We start from the raw sequence: 17,535 nt of genomic DNA, 5'->3' as shown, positions 1-17,535 counted from the left end.
GATGAAATACGTGACGGAGTGAAAATGGGGAATCCTTGCTACGTTGCAACATTTACTGATCACTTATTACCGACCGATGGTAACTACCGCGAAAATAATTATGTATCCTGACATTGAATGTTTTAATTTCCTTCGTTTGTAGACGATTGGAAAATTAGAAATACCGTTTGTCATATTAAGATAAAAATAAGCGTAAAGTTAGGTCGGGAAACAACAATGTCGCAACGAGTATTTACGTCGATGATCAACTCGAGAGCTGTGGCACTCAACCAATCCGTTATTTCGAAAACGAAATTCGTTTCTGATGCAGCAAATCAAGAGAGGTCGATCGCGCATTGTTATTTGAGTAGTAAAATAGTATGTAATAAAAATGATAAAAAAATTTAATAAAAATCATAAATAGAATCTCAAATTAGGAGGAGAAAATTCATTTTTGACGTTTCTCTGCTGCTCCAGGATTGCATAAAATGCTCAGACAGTACAGCGTTCTTTCTACCCTTTTTTATTTCAATTTATTGTCAAGTTCGACAAAATTTTAATAAAATTTATGCACCGGAGCAGTAATTTGAAGGAAAATTTAGATTCAAAATATTTCTTAGGCAATTAAATCACACGTTCATTAAAAATATATATTGAATAAAAATAATCAAAGCTGAAATTCTACTGCAAAGTTTATGGAAGTAGAAGTGATGAAATTCTTCGCGCCAATGCAAGACCGCGTAAGCGCAAATATTTATTCTAGTACATTGATATTTCACTTATACCCAAATTTCCTTCTGTTTTCCAACTGAAATTGATGTTTGTCAACACGTTAAATCTAGAAGTATGGCTTTAAAGTTTGATTCACAAAATTACTTCACAAATTAGAAAACCCGTTTAATTCGCAAATTCTATAGTCACCGAATTACCCATCTATCTTCATGCTTCATGAGAATTATTACAGCATGGATATGCATGACGAAATGAGTCAGCATGCTTCGATGGAGAATGAAAAGGAAAACCGGTGCCGAGTTTTAAAAGCTACCATTTTGACGAAATCAGAATAATTAATCGAATCATTATAAATTTGGCAAGAGCAGAGATCAGCAAGAAGAAACCAATAGTTTTAGCAATCACATGAATAATTAAACAGCAGCAATTCCTCATTCCTCAATCTAATTTACCAAAAACTACTTGAGAATAATTGATCGCGGAATGATTTCTCTAATAGCGATTGACCCAAGAAAAGTTCAAAATCAAAATTTCAATTGAATATTCAATTGAATATAATTTTTTAATTCAAATTTACAAACTAAATATATTACTTTCATGAATTTAGTTCTTCTACATATATTGTTTATTCGTTTTAAGTATTAAAGCAGAAGACTAAAAAAAGCAGAGGAACGATAAGGAACGGAGAGATTTCATCAACTTCAACACACAGAATGATTTTTCACTTCACGCGTTGAAAATGAAAAATAATCAAAAACTTTTAGGAACATGATGGATGTTTTCTGTTGCGTTTTGAATTAAACTACACTCAAAGAAAAAAATTAATATACTGAAATGATTAACGGACCACAAATTAAATCTTTCATCACATGTTAGAACTTTCTGAATTTATGCCGGTATATATAATTTTTTCAGTTACTGGATGCAGTGAGATATATATCTAGCAATCGCTGTATTGCTGTATGCACTGAGGTGTACTAGCAATTACTGTATTGTTGTATGCGGTGAGGTATACCAGCAATTGCTGTGTCGCTGTATGCGGTGAGGTATCCCAGCAATCGCTGTATGAGGTGAGAAAAATTGATTAATTTTCAACTATATATATGTGAGTTGGGATTTTAAATAATAGACAGATTGTAATTTTGTTTCTTTTATTAATTGTGACCACCTTGGTCACCCAAGGGGCCTTGACCGCCTGGGCCACCTAGACCACCCGGATTACCTTGGCCTCTTGGGCCACCTTGACCACCCCGACGGCCTGGATTTCTGTGCCATCTGTGGCGCCTGGACCGCATAGCCTCATTGGCAAGATGATCGGCTGAGAGGTGGTGGAGTTGGCTGAGGAACTTCATCTTCAGTGTCTGCCGAACCCTCCACCCTGCTCTTGTACCACGACGTTCTAGAGTAAGAACAAAGAATCAAATTTATTATTGAAAATAAAAAAAAAAAACAAGTATAAATATTGTAATTTTCATTTAGATTCCAATTTTGGTACAAACAAGCAGCCTTTATTACTCACGGTTTGCAGGTCGTCCATCTTGCGGACCAGGTGGTACATCTGGGGCAGGTCTTAGTCCAGGTCGCTGCGGTAGCTCTACTGGTGGTTCTGGTGGTAGTTCCACCAGTGCCTCACCTGGTTCCTCTTCTTCAATTCTTTGTGGTGGTGCTGGAAAATTGTTGGCAGCACCACCAACCAACTCTATCTCGTCACGCTCGATATTTTGTTGCATTGCTTGGAAATAATAAAAAAAAAAACATTTAATTCAATTTGGGACATTCACGATTTTTACTTGTACGAAAATTTGAGGCTTTGTTCGAAAATCGTGAAGTTTGCAACGTCGGCAATACGCTGAAACTTTACAAGACATCTATCTAAGCAGAGCCTCAAACTTTTGTACGCATTTTTTAACATATATCGCAAAACAATTCGCAGTCAACCACGATATATTAGGTCTGTTCGTGTTGGCTAAACTTTGTGCACTTGCTATATATATACATATATATTATAGTAATGTTGTAACTCACGAAAGTGCATAATAGTGCAGAAAGTTCGTCAGCGCGAACAAACCAATTGTGTGATCTTAATGAACCGGATCGCACTATGATTAGTTCATATAATAAATTCGAAAAAAAAATAAAAAAGATGCACACGTAAAATTTAAAAATATACTTACTACCTTTCGGGATGACTGCAGTGATCGAAATGGTTTTTGGGCGCCAATCGTCATATAACTTGAACTAAAGAAGATTTCTATTTCCATGAGATGGCGTTTCGCATCATGAACACCCACATTCCCGCTAGATGGCAGCGGTAAAGATAGGGGCAAAATATCTCTGTGCTACTTTTCTGCCTTTACATAAAAGGAATAGGTTTTATTTCTTCGCAAATAATTTATAACTTTTTTTATATCGTGATATAATTTTATTTCTTCGTGAATAATTCATAACTTTTTTTTATATCGTGCGATTCAGAGGAAATTACTGTCGGTCGGTAACGAGTAGTCTGTAAATGTCAGACAACGGCGGGAACTCCCCGGTTTCACTCGGTCACATATTTTCTCGTTTGTTTTTTATTGTTCAATCGTTCGGTTAATCGAAAATCTTTTTAAACTTTATTGAAAATTTAAAAAAAACAATTGTAATCTTATCCATGATATCAGCACTAGTCACCTAACGGCGCTGCGGTTGTTTCTGACAGCAACACAAATTTTGCCCTGCTTTTGCGACGTTTTTAGTTTTCAACATTAACTACGATCAATGTATTATTGATTTATTGAAAATTAAAAAAAAAAAACAATTGTTGTAATCTTATCCATGATATCAGCACTAGTCACCTATCGGCGCTGCGGTTGTTTTTGACAGCAACCCAAAATTTGCTCTCCTTTTGTGACTTTTTCAGTTTTCAACATAAACTATGATCGAAAATATGTTTTTAGAATAATATTCTTTGTCAAACGTTTCCGCGTCGATTAATCTCGATTTTGGGGTTAATTTCCATGAATTTCTAATTTCAATTATTAATGTTAATATTATCAAACAAACACTCCGATTTAACTAAAAACAAACAATTAGCTTTGAAAACAGAATGGAAAAATCGGAATAGAGCACCAAAGTTGAATAGTTTGGCTACCCAACTCCAGCGCACAAACTCAACTCAACCCAATTGTAGTTCCACTGCATAGAACAAAAAACATTTTTTTTTTTACATAATTCATCCATGAATGAAGTTGATTGGTTATCCGTTGAAGTTTGTTGGAATTCTTTGTTTTTCACTTCATTATTTTGAATGAATAGCTGCTTTTATCCTGAGTCCCCTCAATCTGATGCTAGTTGTACATGTTCGATACGTAGCCGCTTATCGGAAAAAATCCGAACTAATATGAAGAGTCCGTGCGAGTAGAAGTTTTATGCCATGGTTAATTTGATTGTTATAACATTCAGTGTTCACAACTCATGTAAACATTTTCCTTCTTTTCGTGAATTATAATATTCCTCATTTTTGTTGAAATAATCCTCAGTTTTTTCTTCTTTAGACGCCAGTGAGTAGTGATAAGTGCTTTTCGTCCCTATATAGGCTTCAATTCGTCATTGTGTATGGTTTTGGATCATATTGTGTATGGTTTTGGATGGATGATTCGTAGGTATCTTTTCTCTTTTTTCGAAATTAAATTCTGTAGGGTTTCATAATCTGATACGAAAAAATAAAAGTGATTCTTATCAACCAATGGATTAACGAAATTTTATAGACAATCATAGAATGTCATAGAATTGAACAAACATTACGGAAATAATTTTCTTCTTTATTTTATGAAAACCGTTCCCTTATATAGAAAAAGTAATTCAAATAAAAAAGGATTTTGTACGCACTGTCCAAGCTAATGGCAAAATTGATTTGTTCAAATGGATTTATATGTAATTTCTCTATCTTTATGTCTAAATATGTGGGAATTACTCATTCGCAGGTAATCTGACCTAGGCACTAAAATAATATCTAGGAAGGAAAAGTAAAGGTGTTTAAATCATACATCGACTTTCAATGAAATCAATTCCTTCGCAGATCAGCAAAGGTAATATATTTTTTCTTTTAAACTTGATTATAAAAGTGGAATCACCGAACACTACATTTTATGATATAAAACCTTTACCTGCTCCATGGATAGAATAACATGTCGAAGGCTCTACAGAGTCTCTTGACAACAGACTTCTGTCTTTAATGGGTTAATGATTATGCGGTTTAGATTGAATAAGTTATTGAATCTATATCTATTACAATTTTCATAAAAAAAGTAGAACCGCTCTCTCACCGATGGGTTAGTGATCAAAAAGCTCGCAGCAGAATGCTTCATCGCTGCTGTCTCATAAAATGAGCGCTCATACACTGAGCGCTGGTTACAAACAAACTAGTTAATGAATGGATTGCCGCTGTCCCATACACAAAGTGCCCATTCACTTTTTTCTAATGGCGGGTTAAAAAACTCATGAGTAAATTATAGTGAGTTACAAAACTTACTGATAAATGAACTGAAAGATTTCCAACATTGAATGCATAGAATACAGATTTCGATTCCAATACATATAATGGAGAAAAGAATGTGAGAAATTTTTTTCCAATGTATTGATGAGTAAGCGGTTGTGATTGAAATGCTGTATTTCTTCTGTTCTATATTTTGTATTTTAATCTAGTATTTATTAACGAAAGCTGGTAAAACACATGAAATTCAAAACAATTACGATATTTTTTTCTCACTCCAATATAATTAGATTCTGCCCGTGACTTTTGTCTCAGTAGTTCGAATATTATGAGTTCCATATTCCATACTTGAAGATCACACCTTTATGAGATGATTTCTGTGATAAAAACTATCCTATGTTCTTCCCCGGGACTCAAAGTATTTCATACCAAATTTGATCTAAATAAATCTGTTCAGTGGTTTAAGCTTGAAGGGGAACAGATAGAGTTACTTTCGCATTTTGATGTTATAAGTTAATAAGTTATAAGTTGGGATTGCGCGTGACGAAACTATTTAAATTGGTATAACGTTCGGTATTCGATCATTCAGTATGGAATTTTACTCCGATCTTATGAAATGAATAAAAACCCATATCGATTACTATTCATTATTTTCATGATATTCCGTGCTTAAGAGCTCATTAAATGAAATTACAAATTCATTTCAATCAGTAACTTATAAGCAGTAATCTACATTTTGATTAGATTGGCTACAGAGGGTCCTGAAAATCTTAATATGAAATTAATCGTGTACTTATAATTCATAGCAAGGAAAGAGATGTTGAAAATAAAATTTCCGACGTCAAAAATTACTAAAAAAAAACAATTGTTGCGTTTTTATCCGAATGAAACTCAATATAAAACACAACCGAAATCGAAATCAAGCACTAAGGCCTTAAATTTCAGTTACCAATCTAAGGGAAAAATATTGGAATAGAAAAACGACATTATCTCTTTGAATCGATTTCAAGTCCATGAATCATGATAACCAAACTCGTGCGAAAATGAAATCTCCACAATTCTTCTCAATATATTATTTTAATCACCTGCTGCGATTGATATTTTTTAGATGAATTTGAATGAAAATTGGTCGAAATGAAGGAACGGTTTTTATAGTGTGTTGATAAGAATCAAAAATTAGTAAAAAATTCAAATTTTAAAATGTTACTTTATATACCGATTACGATTAATATGAAAATAAAATATGGTCAAAATGGCAAAAAGATACTGTTTCGTTTGAATGATTTTTCACCAAATCTATAATTCTGGTTCATTTTTTTCATTTTGGTCTATAATTTAGGTATCATTTTTGGTTCCTGTACTTCATAGACTATGATCCGTTTTCCCCGATATAAATCTGAATGTAAAAGAGTAAAAACGAAAAAATAACGTCATAAAACGAAAAGAACAAATCTATTTGAATTTTTTTTTTTAATTTTCCTCATAATATTAGCTCCGTTACTTTGTTGTCTGCAATTTATATTATATAAGAAAAAACTCAATCATTTTGAAGCCTTTCCGTAATCAATAGTATCAAGAGACTCGGTAGAGTCTCGGGACAAGTACATTGACAGCCCTGTCGTCTGCTGGCCCGAGGCTCTTGCCGAGTATACTTTCTCTGAATAAAACGATTCGCCGTGGTGGGGGTAAAATTGGCAAGTGATTTTTTTGAATTACCGAAGTTATGAGTCATCTGAGGCTTTGAAAATTGAACTTTCAGCTAATTAAGAAATTCTCTTTCGATTGCGCCCAAAATCAACACGATCGGTGGCGTAATTGCTGAGAAAAAACTTTGCACGGGCTCAAGATTATGCAAAAGTTACTGACACATCACGAGTTCGACGTATACGTATACGCGTTTTGACGTAGTTAGTGGTAGTAGAGTTGTTGCCTCTACGCATTCTGATTGGCTCAACGATGTCGGCTCCTCCAGCTGCTAGGCCGACCGCGGGTGAGGCTCAAGTGTTAGAAGGCCTAAAATAGCGAACAGGCATTCTGTATATCTATATATGCGTTATACAGAATGCCTGTTCGCCATTTTAGGCCTTCTAACTTTTGAGTCTTACCCCGACCGCGCTCAGACTCCGTAAATATTATATATATATATAAACCATGTGTCAGTTTTCGATCATCGTATAAACAAACGGAGTTTTGTCATTATGGAATGCGTGTGGAATATATAAAAAAAACTTTCGTCATCTAACCAAGTGCATAGTACTAAAACCTGTGGAATGCTAAACTAAACCGGTATAAAAGCAGTCGCGTAAATGTAGTCTGGTGTGTGAAAAAGAATAAAATAAAAAAATACGCGGTGCATGTCGACGAAACTTTTTAAGATTTCATTAATTCGTTTGACTGAAAATAAGTTTATCATTTATATCATTTGTGAATATAGGTTATAAGATATCAATACATCGATACGCACATCCGAAACCACCCGAGACTTGTTTTCATACTGAACGTCATTTTGACAGGTGAGGTTATGATCCCCAATGTGCTGTTGTGTGCGGACTCTAATTAATAAATGAAAATGGTTAGTGAAAATTGGTTAATGTATATTTTGTTAAAACTTGTGGTATACTAAACCGGTATAAAAGCGGCCGCGTAAATGTAGACTGTGATCTGTGTGTGCAAATAAAACATATAAAAAAATGCGCGATTCATATATATGTCAACGAAACTTTTCAAGATTTCATTATTTCGTTCGATTGGAAATAAGTGTCAACTGAGATAATCTTTCAATTAAACCAGAGTTCGCGGAATATTATCCAGTGTAAATATATCATCAGTTGCGTGATTACATATCATGTGTAATAATGTAGGTCATATATACGAGTTCCCTTTGATAGCTGTGTGGTAACGAACCGGCCGGGGTTTGACGTTACGAAGTGTGGGACAAATGTAGCAAACGTTCGCATAGTTAGTGAATAATATAAATAAGGCAAATCAGTTTATCAAAATAGGTCTGGAAGTTGTAAGAAAAAATGTTCGTCAACCTATAACGTCAAATTTTCTTTTTGCGATCTGAAATATTATGGTTGATAATTAATAAAACAAGAACACACAGAACTGTTAGTATATATATAATGTAAGAAACTCCAATCGAATAAATGTTTTCTAATTTATTTCTTGTGTCATCGGTATTTTTGAATATTCCCACATTTTGCTTCCTATTGAGTTTGGCTCTGCTCTTTCCGATCCTTGTTTTGACTCCATCGGTTTGCAGCGGATCGATACATAGTATTAAATGGTTGCCTAATATGTGTCCTATACTTTTCTACTATTTCTTCATGCTGATTGTGGTAACATGATTCAAGTGGTTTCCGACTATGATCATCAATCGCACATTTTATATATCAGATTCTTAAAACAGTTTCTGGTGTTGATATAAGTGTTGTTATACTTTTTCCACCTGGTCTGTCGAGTAATAAATTTTGAAACTTCTTCCAAAAAGTCTTTGGATGCTTATTTTGCTGATGATATGAAAAGTCGTATCTTGGGAATGCTGTATGCAAACACAAATTTTGATAACAAAACTTATGGAATGACATGTATGTTGAGTATTTCCACTTTGCAAACTACAAATATGGAATTATTATAAAAAAAATTCATTCGAATAAGTCTACTGTTGCTCAGTTTTGGATGCGATCAAATATAATGCCAACCAACATCCCCAGAAACTTACAGAATTGCTGAATGCAATGTGCGCTATGTCATTTTAATGTAACATCATGACTTTTGACAACTTTTCATTATAATGCTGTAAATTCGGATCATTGACATACTGCAAAAATCTGCAAACTATACAATTTAAATACTGTGCCATTCATTTTACATTTTGACTCTAACTGTAACATATATATGAAGTAAAAAATTGATTATAAAAGTCTTCAGTTGCTCATTTATGGATAGATTTGAAATTGCTGTCTTCGAAGCTCATCGCGCAGATACATTGACTCTGAAATTTCTGTGGATAAATATATATGCGACGGATCACCCCTTATCTTTGATTATGGTAATATGTAATGGAACTTGGTTCGGCAAGGTTTTAAGTGTTCCTTTTCAAATAGTATTGAAGTTTGTATGACTGATACACAGCGAATACTTCCAAACTTTGATATTTCTGTGTTGCAGCATGTGTGCCAATCATTCAAATCATTTACTCCAACCGTATCATGTAATCTAGAAAATTTATCACAAAAGTCTTCCGCTTTTCTAAATACTTCAATTTTCCTTTTTCTACTCCATTGTGAGTTTTCGAATTTCTAAATTCATTTCTGAATTGTCCTGAAATGGTTTTCCTCCAAAACCAATGCAGGTACCTTAAACGTCTTTGAATTCTGTTGCTCTGTTGAATTAAGTTCGCTTAGTTTTTTTTGCTGCTTTGAGTTCTGGCATAATAAATGTTAGAAGTTTTCAGGTACTTTTTTTCAGCAACTATCAAACTGTGGATAATTGGATCTCAGCGGCCACTTGCAAACTTTGGAAATATATTTCATTGGGGGCACGTTTTGGATGAAATGAAATCTCTAGATTCAGAATGCAAAAGCGACATTCAAAGTGGGCAAATCTGTTGGATTTTTCGTGTTTTGAATGTGATCTATCTTTCATTTGAATTTTGAAGAAAAGTTATAAATAAAGTCTGTTCTATTAAGGAAATCTTTACGTCAGTTGTTTCTTGGTATGAAGACTTGGAAAAAATCGGCAAAGGCCAAGGACAGACCGGTGACGAAATATTTCCAGTACAATTTTGACGAAAAATAGATCTTATTTCGTGGAAACCAACGTTATAAGCCGAAAATCATATTACGGCCCACAACACGCATTTCTTCATGCTCTTGGGTTCCCAATAGACAAAACATATTAGAAGACAAGGAGAAAAATCACCAAAGTCCAAGACCAAACCAGTGCCGAAATATTTTCAGTACAATTTTGAAGAAAAATTGGTCTTTTACGTGGAAACCAACATTATAAACCGAAATTCATTTCTCGGGCCTATCATCCCGGATTCCTCTATGCTGTTGAGTTCCTAATAGGCATAACATATTAGAGTATAAGGAAAAAAATCGCCAAAGTTCAAGGGCAGTCTTGTGACGAAATATCTTCACTACAATTTTTACGAAAAATTGGTCTTTTATGGTGGAAACCAACTTTATAAGCCAAACATCATACCGAGGGAAAATAAGATTGGGAAAAGTACATTTATGGTCCCTTATTTGCTGATAATTTCATGAAAAAGATTATCCCATAAAAATTGTTCGTATGAGAATGGAATCTATAAAAATATACTAAGCAAATAATTCATAGAAATTTATACTAAAATCCTATAACCGTCATAACATAAATGAGGAACTTTTGAGAAAAAAGGCGTGATATCAAACCGTAAACTTCCCCTAGGGAAAAAAAGGTTGGGACAAGTACATTGATGGTCTCTTGTTTCTGGATGACATAGAAAAAAGACTCAGAACCAGGAAAAAAATTCTATAGAAATAATAAACGAAAAATTGAAAAGTTCAAAAAAATTCAACAAAAATAAAAAATAATCGAAAAAAATTCTGTAAAGAAAAATAAAAAATTTTCAAAAAATTCATAAATATTGGACAAATGGAAAAATGTACTATCCAAGTTACATGCAGTATAAAAATGTATGATATCAATTGGAGGCCAAGTTTTTATTGATAATTTGGAATATTTATCCAACAAATCGGAAACTTTAATTGAAATTTATGATAATTATTTTCAAGAAAAAAGTTAATGAAAAAAAGTCATAACGGAAGTTACGTGCAGTACTAAAATGTATTATATCAATTCGAGGTCAAGTATTTATCAGTTATTCGAAATATAATCTCCGGCAACAAATGAGCGTTGAGAATCCTTGTCGGGCTCACAACGTTTTATCAAAATTACTAAAAAATGAATGAAAATAAAATCATTAAAAATTCACATGAAAATCATTCGTTACTTCAATAAGGTACACACTTTAAAGAATCGATTCCCCTCCGACTTTCAGGATCTCCTGGTATTATTCACAACATTCAACTTCGATTGGATCGGTACAAATTATGTTCAAATACGTCTTAAACGTACTTGTCCGGCCCATCACTTTTTATTCAAATTGCTCATTCGAAAACAAATCAAAAACGAAGTTAATGCATGTGTTAATATTAAGGAACAGTAATTCCCGAGAAAATAATTTTCCTTCGAATCACTCTTGTCAAAATGAAACGAAAATGAAAGATGAAGTTGATTAATCTATTTATATTGTATGGAGTCATAATTCACAACAAAATCATTTTTCTCCAAATTCCAGGAATCCACGTGTCGTACTCGACTAGTGATATTTATCAAAATGTGTACGTGACTATAGAAAAAAAAAACATTTCATGGCTGAGTAGGTTCGAAAATTTCTAGTAATGTGCCTGATTATTTCTCATTTTCATTGGTTCTTACCGAATGGTATGTGTTCACTGAAGAAAATGAGAAGTGGATATTGCTATACGAACTTGCGAACAATCAAGTTCAAATTACTTGGAGATATTATTTTTATTTCTATCGATTTTATTATATTTGTCATTATAGAACAGTCCTGATTTGTTTTCGAATGAGCAATTTGAATAAAAAGTGATGGGCCGGACAAGTACGTTTAAGACGTATTTGAACATAATTTGTACCGATCCAATCGAAGTTGAATGTTGTGAATAATACCAGGAGATCCTGAAAGTCGGAGGGGAATCGATTCTTTAAAGTGTGTACCTTATTGAAGTAACGAATGATTTTCATGTGAATTTTTAATGATTTTATTTTCATTCATTTTTTAGTAATTTTGATAAAACGTTGTGAGCCCGACAAGGATTCTCAACGCTCATTTGTTGCCGGAGATTATATTTCGAATAACTGATAAATACTTGACCTCGAATTGATATAATACATTTTAGTACTGCACGTAACTTCCGTTATGACTTTTTTTCATTAACTTTTTTCTTGAAAATAATTATCATAAATTTCAATTAAAGTTTCCGATTTGTTGGATAAATATTCCAAATTATCAATAAAAACTTGGCCTCCAATTGATATCATACATTTTTATACTGCATGTAACTTGGATAGTACATTTTTCCATTTGTCCAATATTTATGAATTTTTTGAAAATTTTTTATTTTTCTTTACAGAATTTTTTTCGATTATTTTTTATTTTTGTTGAATTTTTTTGAACTTTTCAATTTTTCGTTTATTATTTCTATAGAATTTTTTTCCTGGTTCTGAGTCTTTTTTCTATGTCATCCAGAAACAAGAGACCATCAATGTACTTGTCCCAACCTTTTTTTCCCTAGGGTTACATCTATGTTCTATAATCTATGTAAATTAAGAATTAGCTCGAGGACGGATATTCAAAGATCGATGACGAATGAAGTACTTAAAAAACGTAAAAAATGCACTTTAAGGATTATTTATAAAAATTTATGTCATTGTGGTACTCTACATATTAGAATGCAGTATTATTCAATGAGTATTTTATTATTTTTCTTATTAATAGGAAACGAAATTAAAATTAAACAATTCAAATCGTTTGGTCAAGTTCACGGAGGCTAGGGAACTCTCTCGTTAGTCACTCGGACCATATGCTGAGCCATATTACGCTCGGTGTAGAATCATTATTATACTCATCTCGTTTTTTTTCAGTATTATTATTGTATTCTGCAGATAAAATTTGTAAAACATGTCAGGTAACATGAATACCTTTGTGTTTTAAAAACATCTTAAGAGTTCGTGAAGCGTTTCCTTTTATTTTCAGTTCTTGGGATTTTTTTTTAAATCTTAGTTCGAAGTTCTGAACAGTTTGTTCACGTAGCTCCAAAATTATATTAGGCGATTTCCTGGGATTGAGGGGGGCACCCCATGTGGCAGCCGGATTTTTCGGAGTTTTTTTGCGGCGGGGAAAAAAACGTAGACTTTTGAAATTTGGAGGGGTTATTCATTGGTATTCCATCTGTATGACAGAATTTTCTAACTCTGATATCTCGGATAGATTCGATGTTAAACTACTCCACAGGAACCCATGTGTTTCTCTATGGTCTCCACCCCGTAAGACCCCCCCCCCCCCCCCATAAGACTCTATGGTCTTTTGATTTATCGGAAATCAAAAAACCAATGAGTATTTCAATTTCTGAACCAGTGGCTATCGCATGAACTAAAATCATACAGAAATAGTGAAAATTGAAGAATTTTCTCGCTTTGAAACACAAAATTTTTTTTTGTTTTTCAAGGTGCAAAAATTCTTCAATTATTAACCCTCTCGGACTGTATGTTGCTTCTACGCAACACGCGCTTCCAGACCCAATAAAACTGCATCGGTCAGTAAGGTCGGGGTTCTAACTGTCTATTTTCATCAAACAAGGTTAGATTGCATCATAGATACTCATGAAACAAGCGATAAACTGCTTTAACCCATCGAAATATCAATATGAAGCCGGCGTTTCATGTTGAGTTGGCGTTGTGTAAAAACGTGCTTTAGTTATCGCAAAAGAAAAGTGAGTACACATTCGTTTTTCGTACTCTAAACGTTATTTCCTTTCAAAGGGAAACTAATATGATGTATTTAAGGTACTAGGTGCTAGATTCATTGGTAAATTTTCCTGATTTTGCTCCCCAAGAACCTGGTGCTACGCGCAGCGAACATTCAAAAATTCATTTTTCCCAACAAAAAAAATGAAATGTCACAATGGATTCAGAAATTAGAATGTATTTTGAGATAAAATTATGAAGGAAATCATTTTCCGTAAACGCGAAATAGGTCTCGGTCTGATAGGTTAATATTTCCGTATGATTTTATTTCAGGCGATAGCCACTGTTTTATAAATTGAAATGCTCTTTGATTTTTTAATTTGAAACAAACCTATCCCCGGAATCGTAAAGACTATGAAGAAACACATGGGTTCCTGTGAAGAAGTGTAACATCGACTCTATCCGAGATATTCTGTCATATAGTTGATACTAATAAAAAAAACCCTCTAAATTTCAAAGGACTGTTTTTTTTCTCGCCGCCAAAAAATTTTGAAAAAACTTCGAAAGATCCGACTGCCATACGGAGTGACCCCCTTAATAAATATTACCTGTAATTTTTTAACGAGAAAAACGCGCTTCTATAGCAGATCGAACGAAAAAGTGAAAAAAATGCAAATGAAATCTTGTAAAAAGTGTCGGATTATTTCATTAGTTTACTTGCACGCACACACACACAGACACATACGCGTGCGCGCAGACACGCACGCACACGCGCACGCACACACACGGATGGAGCTAATTCAAACATGTTAATAGAATGTTATTCGATGAAAAAAAACACGTGTTTTTAATATCACACTACATTTTTCACGACTCGACTTAAGGTTCCGGTCAAAAGTACTCTAAGTTAAAGAATGATGAAGAATTATATCAAATAATAAGAAAAAAAAATGAATCAGAGCAGAATTCTTTCCTTTTCAAACGATGTTGTGATTATATACTTCGAACGAAACAGTGCCACAAAAATAAATCCCAGACAAGTTGCTAATTCCCTTAGCCATTTTTCGCAGGTAGTGGAAGTGTATATGTCACAATTTTCAGTAAAAATCGATACAAGAACACGGTATTCTCATGTTGTTCTACTCATTTGTGACAGTTTTAATTTTTCTTTTTTGCAGGTTTTCCTACGTTTGGAGACATCTCTCGGAGAGATTTTCTTCCCTTCCTTTCCCCACTTCTTTCCTGTTTTCCTCCTCTTTCCTGTTTTTCGTACTTAAAAAAAAGCTGCTACGTGCGCTATATAAAAAGCTGCTTCGTGCGCTATATAAAAAGCTGCTTCGTGCGCTATATCAAAAGCTGCTTCGTGCGCTATATCAAAAGCTGCTTCGTGCGCTATATAAAAAGCTGCTTCATGCGCTATATGAAAAGCTGCTTCGTGCGCTATATCAAAAGCTGCTTCGTGCGCTATATCAAAAGCTCCTACGTGCGCTATAACGAAATTTTATAGTGGTGTTGTCTTGAAATTCGCTATTAGCTATTAGCAACAATTGTCTATTCCTAATATGGATATGAAAAAATTAAAAATCGAAGATCGAATGATCATATCCAGAGGTGAGTGGCTCACTGGAGATCATATTGACACCTTTGGCCGGATTTTAGCGGAACATTCTGCATCGGAATTTGTCATGCAAGAAACATGGAAGGTACAATTGCCCCATAATATTACTGAAGAGAGCGCTGATCGTAAATTCATTCAAATTTTGCATAGTTCAGAAGGAATTAACAATAGAGGGGGCCATTGGGTGTGCGCTTATTACGACACCCGCTCCATTTTTATATTTGATTCCATGAACCAAAAAAAGTTACATTCACACCATAAGTTGTATCTTCAGCGTCTATTTCCGAAATATTCGTTTGGTCGACAACCCGTTAAATTTCCTGTCGTGACAAATCAACCCAACTCGAACGACTGTGGAGTATTTGCTATTGCTTTCGCAATAACGCTTTTTTTTGGTGTGAAACCGGAAAATATTGAGTACGATGTAGGAAATATGCGTCAACATTTGTTACACATATTTGACACAGGATTGATTAGTCATTTTCCACGTACAGTCAGGAAAGGCGATTCTGTCAAAATATGCTCATTGGAGCAATTGAAAAAACGCAGACAAAAAGTATTGGGAAATCTAATTCGGCGACAAATTTGTAAACATTCTCAAGAAGTGAACACAACCAAAGTTCATGATTCTGTCAATAAAAATGTAATGAAAAATGAACCGATTATTATGGGCGCAATAGAGCACGCTCCTCGCGAACTTGATTATTCGCAAGGAGCAAAAAATTGCGAAGTATCCACTTTGCATTATGTCGTAGCAGGAATAGTGCCGCCTCATTACAGCCCTTCGAGTTCTGTTATACTACAGGGGAATAGGTCAGCAAATTTACCGAATCGTAAACTTTGTGTCGGGATGGAAATCACTAAACCATACTCAAGCACGGAAAATCTTGTACCCCCTCAAGTCGTGACTTTTCCTGAGACTAATGACAGGATTTCTTATACTGAGATGAATAATGATATCATAACCGATCCAAAAAATGTAAATCTTGATAACAATGAAAACTTTTATAATACGAATGGCAAAAGAGGTTCAGTTATCACTGTAAATAAGAACTTTACTGTTCCACTGATTAATAATAAGAATGAGCGTCAAGACTCGATTGCAATAGATTCTATGGTTGGGAATCATCAGAAATTTATAAAATATTCTATCCCTAAAGGTGCACTTTTAATAAACCAAAATAACTTCGATGATCGTAGCGAAAAGCGAGGGAATCTAGCTTTCATCGATGAAAAACTAAATAATCATCAACAATTATCGAAAGCTTTGCCTTCAGTTAGTTCTTTGCACATTGTCAAAAGAAATATATCAACAGATCAATGTAAAAAGCGAAAATTTCCAATGTTCAATGGTGCGGTGCTTCCGCACTCTACAAAACGCCGGAAACTTATAGCTCAAAATTGCATTACATCTTGTGCAAGTAAAAAAAATCACCGAAAAATTCAACAGTGCATCAATATTAAAATTAAAAATAGAAAAATTCAACATAGTCTCGATATGAAAATTAAGTTACAGAAGGCGAAACAATTATCGCGAAAGTATTACCGAATTCGAGAAACTAATGAAACCATTAAAATGACCACAAGTAGAGGGGAGTATGTGAATCGATTGATGGAAAAATTACGTCCACATTCTGTCGGCGAATGTCTATTCGAAGCTGAACGTGTTATAAAATGGAATTTACGATTCCGAGGTGGAAAGATTTTCGCCCTCAGACAAGCACTGCAAAAGCTAAAACGTAGAGCTGAAATTAGTTTAACGCTTCAAGCTGCAGTTTTAAACTCTGATATAAATAGTCGAATAGTTGCGCTGTGCGGCTCTACAAGGAAGCATACTGCACAGTCTGAAGCTTACTACGAAGAAACTACTTACGTTCATCCACGAAAATTTACCGAGCCTATTGCTTTAAACATTGAATCTAAGGCAACAAATGTGCTCCCGTTAATCGTTACTAAAAAGACCCGCCGTAGTTATCGGGCATGGGATTGTTCCGAACATTGCAGAAGTCCGGACAATATTATTTTAAATAAGTTTGAAAAGTTCCTAACGACCATGCGGGATATTTCTGTGCGTAGATTGAAAACTGTTTTACTTAAAATTCGCAAATGTACAGTGAAACATACTGATAATATTTTGGGTCATAGTCAAGCATGCTATATGCAGCCTTATCTCTGCGAATCATTATTGTTGTCT

Source organism: Venturia canescens, chromosome 3, assembly GCF_019457755.1.
Source record: "Venturia canescens isolate UGA chromosome 3, ASM1945775v1, whole genome shotgun sequence".
Classification (NCBI taxonomy): domain Eukaryota; kingdom Metazoa; phylum Arthropoda; class Insecta; order Hymenoptera; family Ichneumonidae; genus Venturia; species Venturia canescens.
This window is presented reverse-complemented; position numbering follows the sequence as displayed.